The sequence below is a fragment of the Stegastes partitus genome, unplaced genomic scaffold (assembly GCF_000690725.1).
Source record: "Stegastes partitus isolate 25-593 unplaced genomic scaffold, Stegastes_partitus-1.0.2 Scaffold71, whole genome shotgun sequence".
NCBI classification, from domain to species: domain Eukaryota; kingdom Metazoa; phylum Chordata; class Actinopteri; family Pomacentridae; genus Stegastes; species Stegastes partitus.
Window position 1 is genome coordinate 380,059 of NW_007577802.1, and position 13,167 is coordinate 393,225.

General features: G+C 38.9%; 1 protein-coding gene across 2 annotated transcripts in view; it reads right to left on the reverse strand.

The window, feature by feature from the left end:
* dapk1 (death-associated protein kinase 1) overlaps positions 1 to 13,167 on the reverse strand; it is a 94,103-nt gene that overhangs the window by 67,475 nt on the left and 13,461 nt on the right. The window lies entirely within an intron of this gene.

Here is a 13,167-nt window from a genome sequence, read left to right on the forward strand (position 1 = left end):
GACTGGGAGTCTGGCCTTGTCAAGAAGAGGCAGCACTGGACTGAACAATGTTCAGTGGTAATGAGCAGCAACAGCAGAAAGGCCTTGTAAACAAAAATCACTGAAGTGGGAGTGGGCAGGCGATGCATTTTATGATAACAAGCACACAACGCAGCACAATGCATCAGCGCAGTGGGAAAAAATATAACAAGCACATGAAGATGTTTTCTACATCGCTGGAATACCTCTGCGTTTATTTATTCTTTTACCGTTGAAGCTCCCATGGGAAAAGCAGCCGCACCTAGAAGGAGTAGCAGCTGCAGCTTTTTTACAGCATGTGAAATATTGTTGATGTATGATTCCAACAGGAATGAACATGACTGAGAAAAGGAACACAACATGGGAGTTTACTTGCCAACTGAGGAGGCACTCAGAATGAAAATAAGGGAGCACAAACAAAACACAAGCAATGAGATTCACTGCACAAACAGTGAACTGTGCAGTGCTGTGATGCAAAGATTAAGGCTTTGGTGTCAACAAAACTCAAGTGACATATCTTACGTAATCTTAATTTTGCCTTGAGGATGAAAGTTATAGCAGAAGGCCTTTATGGCAAACTAGGCCTTCTGTAATCCTTTGTTATGTTCAACTGGGGACTAAAGGTCAGGATATCGCAGCTTCTGTTCTACTGATTTTCGCCAGGCTTTCTTGTTTTAGTCAAGTCCTCCAACTTTAATAAAGCTCAATACTTAGACACTAATCACACAGGCACAGAAAAGCTTAAAAAAGCCTCTCCACTTGTTTCATAAGATGGTTTTCTCCAAGTCGACTTTTATAGCGGCTTATCACTTCCTCAGACGCTCAACGAGTATTGACGAATCATTAGCACTGCTTCATTGATTCTAACACCTTCAAGTAAACAAGAGGAACTAATCAATGACACTTTCTGGACTATTCTTGGTTAAAATCAAATCCTACAAACACTTGATACTGTGACAAAACCACTCAACTGACAGACACAGTGATGGGCCAGAAACACAACATACCACTGACACTACACCAAACTATTACTAATGTAATGTAGGGCGGAACAATATCAGAACAAAACTGTATACCACTATATAAAAAATACAGGAATATTTATGTGATAAATTGAAAAAACTCTAATTGGAAAGAATAAATCATTTTAGAATTACTGGAGAGATTTTGTAGTGGATTCCATCTGCACCGTAAAATGAAAAAAAAAAAAAAACATTAAAAAAAAAAAAAAAAAAAAAAAGCTTTTAAAAGCTTTCGTTTCCCTCATATAGCGTAATGCTGGAAAAGGCATTGAAAAAAGCTTTTTGCTTTGGTCAATGTCATCCTCTCTGTGGATGAAATATTTCTATGGGCTTCTCTTTGCTCCTTTTTATTATTCCTTGCTCATTTTGCTGTGCACATACTGCACGTCAAAAAACGATGTCTTGTCAATAGAGTAAAAAAAAAAAAAAAGAAAGAAAGAAAAAGAAAAATGGTGTATTTAAGAACCTTTACATTTGATGGTCTATCAGACAGACTTCTCTCATAGATTAGTAATGGAAAATGCAAACTGTGCAAGTTTTCTTTTGTATTAAGTAGGGAAATAAGTTGTACTATGATCATTTGGACTTAATTTGCCTTACTTTACATCTCGCCCCTGTGTGCAACATCTCAATGTCAGCGCTGGAACGATATATTGTGCATCCTCGATCACTTCCTTCAACACCCAACAAGTTTTGGCGAATTGTTACTACTGCTACAATGATTACGACATCTTCAAGCAGACAGAACAAATTAATCAATGACACCTTCTGGGCTATTCCTGGTCAGAAACTAATCCTGCAAATGGTGGACACTGAGACATTGTCTGCTCAACCTCGAGACAAAGTGATGGGTCAGAAACACAACATACTGATACCACTAAATTAAAATACTACTGATGCAATGGCTGCCAAGCCAAGACAAAAAGGCCTGTTTTTATAATAAAATCCAACAGTCAGTGCAGTTCTTCACTTGACAATATTCAATCAAATGAACTGTGCAACACATGCATTCCTCATTTAAATGTGACATAAGAGTTTTTTTTAAGGTTTCATAAATAGACGGGGTTGTGTTGAAAAGGCAGCTTCCTCGGTGAGAATGAGGTGATAACAAGCTCAGTCTGAAGTTCAAGTCGTCAACGCAGGGTGTCTGGCACAGCTTGGCTTGACAGCAGCTGAAGAGGACACACATACATTTAGTTTTCTCACACACACACACACACACACACACACACACATCACTACCTGTCTAGAAAATCTGTATTTTCCCTGCTGGAGAGGTGATTCTAACACATGATCCAGCTGGCTTTTGGATCTCAGAGGCAACAAGAAACCTCCTTGATATCTTTATGCATGTGCATCCCTGGTACGGAAATGCAGAAAATAAACCTTTTGTTTTATCAGTTGAAGCATCCAGACGGTGCATGACCCAGCCTTGTCCGAGAACAGAATTATGCCTGTCTGGACAGCTTTAGATACAGCAGAATAATGTAATATGTAAGTAATAACTAGGTAGACTGGGCTTCAAAGGGAAAATACGATAGCCAGCCTCCTAATCTTGACCTCAATCTTGCTATAATCCCTCTATATATTACTCTCGTGGGAGCATAATGCAATGTATATCGTGGCATTTTAAGATAACTACCCCCACAAATCCCAAAAACATACACTCTGCCTAACAACGTATGAGGACAACATAAAAGCCCTTCTTGCAGCAGATCATCTGTTGGAGGATGCTGTTTTCCAGCCTTCCAGGCGATGTGAGAGGAGCTGAAAATAGTGATATTTTCCATTTTTCAAATTCAGTTTAGGATTTATATAGTGTTTTATAGTATCAGTATCATTATCACTATTACACTTTTTTGTGTAATATCCTAGCTTTAATTGTTATTTTCATTCAGTGTATTATCTTTTATTTTTTCAGATATTTTACCATTGTGGTTACCTATCAAATATTTCGTCTTGTTCAATTGTTTTGGCGTGCATCATTCTCTATATCAGCCATCACCATCCTGTGTTTTGTCAGTCACTTGTAAAGCAGTGACTGACACACTGGCATTTGATTTGTTTGGTTAAATAAAGTCTGATTGATTGATTGGCTAGTTTAACACATTAAACAGTGTTTCTTTGCCAGAATGGTTTAAAACACCTCCTTTCCCTTGCAGAATTTTAGTCAAAAACACTAAATCTGAGCTTTCAGTAGCCTCTAGTACAATTACAGTAGCTGCCAAAACCATCACTTCCAGGATTTTTCTAAGAAATAAAGAAACAACTCTGCTGGCACCAACATCCCCATGCAGCTGTCATTCATCGATTACATTTTACTGCTGGCTCAGAGTACAATGCAACAACATCGTGTGATGGGCTGCTGACAGGCAATACTGCCTAAAAGTTCATTATCATCAAATGTTCTATCTTCACATTAAAATCAATAACTGACTGCTGTTCGGTCCTGTAATTCTGTGTCAAATATAGGAGGCAGAACCACTCCACTGGAACCTCGTATGTGCAAAGAATTGATTTTAATTGAACTTGCTTCCAGTACCAAGAGCTTCTAAAGCAATTGGACAAAATACATAAACGCCAGCTTGATAACATGGCCCTAATTTAAGATTATTCTGCAAAAGAAATTTAATTTCAATGCAAATTTAAGCTACTAAGTTTATTGATAATTTCTTCAGGCATTTGTGTAACATGAACTCATGCATCCGCTACAAATCTTTATAATTAAATCTTAGTAATTAATCTACTGCAGGCTTCTCTTATGTTTGAATATTAAATACGTTACGAGAACCCAATCTGACAACTTCACATTGCTTATTTTGTTCGAGCAACAGTCTGAAATATTTAACTTACAATCCAATAAAACACAAAAAAGCAGAATTTTTTCACAATTCATAAGCTGGAATCAAAAACTATTTTGCATTTTTCCTCAATAAATAGTTTGAACATGTATCACTACACTTGGCAGCAGCTTACACATTAATTCACTTATTGTTTTAGCACTAATAACAGCCAACTAACCGCACGAGAACAACACAACTGCTTGTTAAACACACAAAATATGTGAAGAAGCTCACAAGGTCAATGCTTTCATGACGTAACACATAGTTATGAGGTTTCTGGTCACTATGCAGATTCCTAAATTGAGCAGTATTTTCCTTGTGCTACTGTGGCCAATACTACATTGTGGATCATCTCCCTTCCACTACTCCGAGCCAGCTATTGATTGGCTCCGTGTACTACGACTGTGAAATAGGAGAGGGTGCTGAAAAGCTGAAAAGTGTTAAGTACAATAGCAGGCAGGCTTGCAGAGCTCCAGGAAGGCACAAACCGCACACACAAAGGCGCTCTGTCAAATCTGATACGGATGCACATGGACTGATGGAGGATGACACATAAGTGGGAACACAATGAGTGTGATCTCACCTACAGTTCCTTTGCTGCAAACCACAGAGCGAGTTCGGTTTGTTGCATTTTTTTGGCTGTTGTTCATTTTGGTGTATGTTGCCCAGTTACAAGCAAACCAACAGCAAGTCACGTGACATATAACATTGTTTGAATGTGCTATATTTGTTTTGTTGGCCCTTCAAGCCAGAATCAAGCTTTGAGCATGACAATGATAGATGATATGGCGAATAAAAAATACCTATTTCCATATCCATTGGGCTACAAAACAACATCATCATTCATTTGAGGTCAGATTTCTAGCCAACTGGCACAGGAAGTAAAATTTTCTCTCTCTTATAGCTTTCATTTTGTTCTCTACCAAGTCCTGAGGGAAAACTCTTTCTCTTTAGCAGGTAAGTGTACTGCACTACGCTCACTATCAAGGCTCTTACTGCTGTTTGATATAATAATAAAAAACATATAGAAAATAACAAAAATGCAAAATATCTGAACAGATTAGTGAACAGGCTGATCATTTATCAGTCACTAAACAACACTATCATTAATTTGGAGTCAAATTTCTTGTAATCGGGCAAATAAACTACAATATTCACACTCTTTAAGCTCTGATTTTGGTCTCTACCAGCTAGTGAGATAAATCTCTTTTTTAGCATGTAAATGGTAAATTACCAGCTATGCTCTTAGTGCTGCTTAGTGCTGATTCAGTCATGCAGAGTGGGTTTAAGTGAATCAAAACAGTAAATACTGAGCTAAAACTTGCTATAAAGCAGTCAGTCTGAGGGGAGCTCAGATTCACCCAATCCCATTACTTCTATATTGTCATTGATGCATTATTGTAAGAGAAAAATAACGATTATGGTCAAAAGAATCGTAAAGCACAGGAATAAAAGGCAAAAGAGCAAAGTAAACAAACCAAAAACCTACTATTTTCTATGTATTTGCATATATTTCCCACCAAACATGAACACATTTAGTAATACAATAGCATTACAGAGAAATAACAAAAAACAAGCCGGATGTTAGCAGTGTTTGCTCAACTGTATTTACCAGTCAGTGCCATTTTTTGGCACCCCAGTGTGCCCTAGTGTTTATTGAGTGGATATCCCTGTCATAATCTCAGCAAATACCTAATCTACCCTCCTGCCTTACATCTGCCTATTATATCCGCTCTGTGTGACATAATTTCTGGAGATGGTTTACTGAATGGGGTTTTGATGTCATTAAATACAGGTCCGCATTTCAGGTTCGATAATGCAGCCATCAGATAAAAGCGAGGCGGTGTAATCTGGCACAATTCTCGTTCCGTGTCAGCTTTGTGACAAAGCAGCTTTTATTCTGCACAGTGATTGGCTGATGAGATCAGTCATCAGCATGTCGGTCTGGCAGATGGAGGTGAAGAGCAGGATGCTTGTCATAGGTCACTGTAAAACCAAATTACCACAGGGTAAACCCTGAATAGGTGAATGACATACACGTGTTAAATCTGACGGTACCTGCTACAACATCCTCCAGTGGTCAAAGTTGTAATTTTATCACATTACATAACTATTTTTTCAAAGACTTGCATTCCTGGTGAGTAGAATAAACAGGGAAATGCAGTTTAATAATGTCACCTCTTTTTCAACTACATGTACCACTTTAGTGAACTCATTGCAGGCTGAAATGCTTGAATGCACCCGCTCACATGAAGTTTGCAGAACTCAAACAACGGCATCTCTCAGCAAATCAATACGTGTTCAAAGGGATAGAAAATTAGCAGCCTCAGTGCTGCTTCTGAAATAGACTGTTTTATTAGGTGAAGGACAGAAAGCTGTAAATATTATGATGACATGAACCTGTATTTTAAGGTTTTGCTAAATAGCAAGGTGAAATATTAATGGAACAATGTAGAGCATCATATTGACAACAGCTTTAACAAATAAGTGCACAAAATGCTGGTTTAAGTGAGACAGTAATGTCTTACGCTCATTTATTATAATCTGAAACATAATGTACTATCCTTTAATTAGCACTTAGAAGCTGAGGCCAGCAGGTCCATTAGTTGTGCATTAGTTTAGCTGCATTTTCACCTTGCAGGGAATAACCTTGACTCATTTCAATACTTGCTGTCAAATTTCCATATTGATAAACCCTGGATGTGCTGCGCAATGGCGCATTTTGCTTTCAAAAATTCTGAGATGAATATTTCATGGGGATAAAAAAATCACTGCATCAGTGCCAAATTGCTGGGCACTTAAGAGAACAAAAACTTGAGACAAAGTGAGAGCAAGGACAGGAAACAGGAAACAGCTCAGCTTAAATGCACATCATATTCTACTAGTCATTTAGTGTTGGTCCTACTGATTCCCTAAAAAAGCTTCCACAATGGTTTGAAGCAATTACAGAATGACAAGACCTTTTATTTGTACCTGATGTGAGAATTTGGGTCACACTGAGGTTCCCTTGACATCTCATATAAAAAAAAGAAGGGAACTTAGAGTCTTTGTTTTTGTGTGATGTGTCCCTTTAAATGTGCCTGGTCACTGCAATTACAGTCCTGCTTCTCTACTTAATTAAATTGTCTTTGGCTCATGGGGGATGAATAAAGTCCCAATGCACTGCACACCATCCTTTGTCAGTGTCCAATTTCACCATATCAGTCTATTCCTGCTGAGCTGGAGTTGGTACAACTCTGAGCACTTCCTCTATATTTGACACTTGTTGGGTGTCTATGCTGAGGCAAATGTTAAGTAAAGATGACAGAGTAGATAAAGGCAGAACAGAAACCACATACTGCTGACAAATTATAATCAGTAATTGCACCTCCCATTCTGTGCTTAGAAAGCAGGACTTTGAGTGCATTTTTGCTACTATCATCAACTGACGATTACCATAAAACTGGAGCGGAAACTATTATTCACTGGGAGTCATAATTATTAGAAAACCACAATTTATTCTTACAAAGAATGTCAAATATGCATTAGCTCAGGCTTGTGAATTCTCTATGTAATAGAGAACTGAATATATTTTGGACTATTGAGATTTATCCGAATGAGAACTTCTAACTCCGGAGCCTACAACACAAGGTAACAACAGTCAACACAACACAACACAAACTATCGTCTCGTTACATGGTTACAGTAGAGCCACGGCATCAAACAATCTAGTCAGATGCCTATATTGTTTTTTGTCGATAGTAAGACAGATTTTCATGGGTTTCATGCACTTTTAATGCCAGGTTTGTTGGGTCACACCAGGTGTAGACAACAATATCAATTTGTAGCTGCCACTACCTGCACAGTTCAATCAATGACACAGAAGTCAAAAAGACGGAGCCTTTGCAACAGGGAGGCAACCGCAGGCTCCGAGGCTCTCTGCTGTCCGATATGATTCAGTGTGAAAACTCCCTGGCGAGGCCAAGCTTTTCATTAGCATGGAGCGAAGTGTGGGAGGGCGGCTTGGAGTGCTCCCTGCCCACTCAGCGGTAGTGTGGGCCACAAACTGCACCGGCAAAAACATTATGCAACCACCATGCCATTGTGTACAGCGGAAGGGTAACCACGGCAACAGGATTCAGAGACTGAGCAGAGGAACCAGCGCTGGATGGAGGAAGGAAGAGTGTGGTAGATAATTCTGGGTGGGTGTAAACAGTGCGTGTGCGAGTGTGTTTGTCAGGATGTCCTGATGGAGTTTTTATGACTCCTATTCAACTTATTGAATATTAATAATGCCAGGGCCACAGACTAGCTTCTGGCTGGCATGCCAAAACTACAGTGTTTCTGTGACACTGTAACTGAAATGCAGTGATACACAGATGATAGCAACATTGCTTGACCTTGACACACACACAAACAGCCAATTACATCACAGAAACAAAGCTATTTCTATCAAAACTGCCATTAACAAGTTGGTCGATTTAGCTAAAACAAGCACACTGGCCCACTGGCTGTAAAATATATTTTTCGGAGCATTACAAACACTTTGAAATTAAGTCTTTGTGCAATCCGCATTTTATGTGATTTGAAATTACAATATTAGCGTTGTGGCAGTGCTTCATTGTAAAATTTTGGTATATTTCAATCCTGTGTTATGTGTTTAACAAAACCAGTTTCAGCTCCAATAATTCTAGGTTATGCTTCACATTTTGAAAATGACAAAACATTATTAACTTTGTGCTATGTTGCCTTGTCGTAGGTTGAAATATGTTGGTCTCTCAGTATTCTGGGATCAATATTTGGCTTATTACACAGCAGAAAGCTAGATAAGTTTAATCTGGGGGCATCTGCATCTTAAAGCACTCAGAGGCAAAGGCATCATCTTGATAAAGGATTTTAAAGTATATGTAACCTTTCATGTCAACGTATCAGTTAACTCTCACTCACTGAATTTAAATGAACCGTATCTTGGTTTTGATTGGGTTATTGAAGTAACATCAAATCTTAAATTCAGAAACATGAATGATCCCTTTTTCCAGTTTTGTGAATCCTGATTACGTTAGCTTGAAAACTCCAAAAGAAATCGTGGTAGTGTTGTATGTACACACCTTATCCTAGTTTCTGATCGCTGCTGACCACCTGCACAGCCGTGGCTTCAGCGAGCAGAAACACAAAGCATGCAAAATTTCCCACAACTGCCCAGTTTCTACGACATGGCCACTCTTATCGAACGTGGAACTGATGCTTCTACTGCTGTTTAATCTAGTTAACCATGCCACCCAAGCTGGGAAAACGATGCCCTACTCACACAGAAATCTTTTCTCCACTCGCAGTCACTGAACTCCATCATAATGACACTATCCCATCAGTCACAGCTGTGCGTCTTCATCCTCTTCTCTCTCGTCCAACACGGTGGAAGTGACAGTGACAGACATAATTCCAGTTTGACACAGAGTATTTCCTGCTGGTCTTGTCTCCCATTGCTGGCAATAAGGTGGATAAGCCAAATCCGCAACCAGATGTTGCCGTTTCACAGTGCTGAGCCTGCTTTAAGCCTCAATAGCCACAGTCAAATTAATTTAATGTTAGGTCTAACTGTTACAGGAATGTCACATTAATTTCCGACTTGTATTGTAAACAACACAGGTGAAGGCGCTAACAGCACGCAGTAATCAGTAACCAGAACAAGAGTACTTATCATGTATACAAGGATGTAGATGACCAGATTTCTTTGTGCTCCATGTAAACATCCTATTCTGAATATGGTCAAAACTGGGAAGGGCCTTATAACTGGGATACTAGAGTAAACACTGGTGTTAACACAATCACTGATTAGACTTGGTTGCCAACAAACACCTAACAACAGAACTAATCAGCTAAATCAGTGTTGAAATAATGGATCTACAACTAAAAAAGCAATTTTCTTTAAATGGCTGAGACATCTAAAATATATAGCCACACTGACTTGCCCTCAAACTTGGCTGATTGCATGAGAGTGCTCTACAGGTGTGTAGACTTTTTCCACTCAGGGTTAAAAAAAAAACAAAAAAAAACACTATAAGCGACTCCAATGACAGACAGATTACTGACAGAAGGCTAAATGAGAGGCAGGCAGTGTTTGCCCTTGTCTAGTAGCCACAGAGAAAAGCCATTCAACGTGTCACAGGAATGTCATTCACCTCCCCCAGCTCTGAGGTTTTAAGGCAGCACAAACAATGGAAACATTGTGCTTAAAGGTAAAGAGGGGCGAAAGGTTTCTTTTACCATCTTCAGAGCTGTTATGATCTACAGCCAGTTTCACTGTCAGGAGCTCCTCAGGGCAAAGAACATGCTCATGATCCCAGTGGGTATGTTTGCTATAATTCATTACAGAACACAGATGTGGCCTAGAAGGCCAGCATATGGAGATAAATATAATCATCCTGGGATATGTAAGGATCTGTGGGTTGTTTGAAAAACACTGTGCAGAGATATTGGGAAAGTCTGATCAAAAACATTAAATATAAAACAGTATGATGAACTGAAAAGCTCTCATTTAGCCTCCATATAAATCCTAAGGCTTGTGGCGGTTACTAATTCATGCAAATACTCAGTAAATTTGACCATTACAAAAATATAATAATCATAAAGTACCAGCATATATTATCATCTTGAATCTATATTCTTGGTCTTTCCTGAGATCCATACTATTATTCTTGTGTGACTGATCAGAATGGTTTTAGACAGAGTGAAGCACACATCACTGCAGATTTCACACATTGGTGACAATAAACCCACAGAGTAAAATCATGTAGTCATCTTTTATATCTGGACAGCAATGACCAGCCGATGTCAGGGTCATTATCATTCTTGTTGAGCTGCGGGATTGTGTGAAAATTTCAGAACTACTCACTGTATAATATGTATATTTTTCTACTTAAAATCAAATTAATAATTTAGACTCTTTGATCGTGTACTTTAACAGCCCTGTGAAGTTGTTTTAAGGCACAGTGGCATTAGCATGTTGACAAGTTCACAATAACAATGTTGATGTTCAGCACAGAGAATGTTTGTGTTTTTCATTCAGAATTTTGCCAATTAGCACTAAAACAGATGGTACACTTCTAATTGGAATGCCATTAGCTTTGCAGTTAATTCATCATAAACCAAAGTGGACAATTATTTCAATTTTTGGCCTGATCATGGCGCTAAATTAAACATCTGAAGCTCCCAATTAGTCAGTTAGAACTGGTGAAGTCTTTTGGACGAGAGTTAAAAGGTCTCATAGCAGAGAAGCCCAAATGCTTTTTGCAAAAGCTCCTATAGGACATGGCAATACATCCACTGTTGAAAAATCAAAAGCCAAAAATGAAAACCAGATGATGGTGCTAATGCTAAGGTCAAGGGATCAGCAAAGTCACAAAGATTTATCCTCTATGACACATTAATATTTGCACAAAATTTCAGGGAGACTCATCTGATAGCTGCTGAGACACTAAAGTCTGAATCAGCTGATGGACATCGCAGCTGGGGTGTAAAACTCAAGAGCAATAATATATTGGTCAAGACATTTAACACAGTGCTTAACAGTTATTGAAATTTTATCAAAATCACAATATAGCCGAGTGCAACATCCAAATCACTGGAGCTGCAGTTTTTCACCAAGATAAGCTTAGGTGTGTGTTACAGCATGTCATTACAAATGAAGCATTGTGGTGCTACAGAGACACCCAGCCTACGAATCAAACTCTGCAGAAGGGAACATGCTTGATACAGCCTGCAGCAAAAATCACATTTTATCTGTTTTTTTGCTGGTGCAAAGAAATGTGCAATTTCCCTCAAAGATGGGCAAACATAATATCTGTCAAGGTAATCATAATACAATTTAGTTTTTGCATATTATTCAGCACTAATTAAAAAGTAACTTCTGATATTCGGCAGTTATACATTTCAATATTCCAGTAATGACTTACAATATCCAACCTCAACTCTTTTTAGTTTAAGGCTATCCAGTGACTATTAAACACATCTTGGATCATCTGAGTTGTACACTACCAAATGTCAACATCATTCTTTTAAGTTTAAACTCAATCTGATGCTTCACCGTGTTGGTTCTGGAAATCTCAGATGGCCCTTAAAACTAGGAAAGATTATGGTTTACCTGTTTTCTATGGATGCTAATGTGCTCTGTTTATTTAAAAAGGAGGGCGAAAAAGACAGATACAGAAGCCAACCTGATATCAGGCTGTGCATACAAATTGAGAGAGGTGCAATATCGTTGTTCTGACAACCGAGGCGATGGTAGCAGGAGGTGAGGAGAGAAGCTGCTGGTGCTTCAGCTGGTCCATCTCTCGTCTCCCGTTTTATTTTGAGCTTGCTTTTGAAAACAGGGCCCCTACACGTCTGGTGAAACTGACATTCAGCAGGTTTCGAGGTTGTTAACTCTGTCATGACTCAGGGAAAGTCTGCGGGCGTTCGGACTGGTTTTGTAGGTTTTACAAAGACAGTATGCGCTGATGTGACCCTGCTGTTATGACACAATTTCGAAAAATGAAAAGTTGGCAGGAGATGACGTTCATATACACTAAATGATGACTGTACTTTATTATTTGTGTTAATGCCTGCTAGACTAACAGAGCTGAATTTCCTAAACTCAAGTCCGACCTTGTTGACATTACTTGAAAGTGAAGAGAGTTCTGAAAGCCCTTTCTTTTGATAATCTCAAAGCAGAAACACATCACAGGCAACACAAAAGGTTGACTGTCAAGGACAGGACTTTCAAGGCAACCAAGCATGACTGACTGTGTAAGCATGAATATAGCCAAGGCAACTCAGAACGTCAACAATGATCCACCTAGAAACAAGCAACAGAAAATACCTGACATGCAATTCTGTAAGGATTACCAGAACCACTGGTTTCCCTTTTTCCTAATATCCATAAAAGTAATTATTGTGTCTGTTTGTATTTATACTTCAATATTGTTGACATTTAAGAAGCACCACTAAAACTGTATCACTGGTGTGGAAGAGTGGCAGAAAGAGAAGAAAAGGTAACACTCTTTAGCAGCTCGTAAAACTCTGTTCAGCCATTCAGGTGTACGGCACACCTGCTCAGGCCAACTGACATACCTTTAGGCCCAAACGTAGTCCCTGCAAGTATGCAAATGCAGGCACTTTGAGCAAGATTGATTTCTTGTGTCAGGCTGTCAGAGTGTTGCAGCCATCGGTGCTATAGCATGAAACAACTGGAGAAAGCTGATGCCTTCTTTTTGAATTCACTTCTGTTCAAAATAACCACAGCTGACCAGTTTGTCAAAGCGCTGACC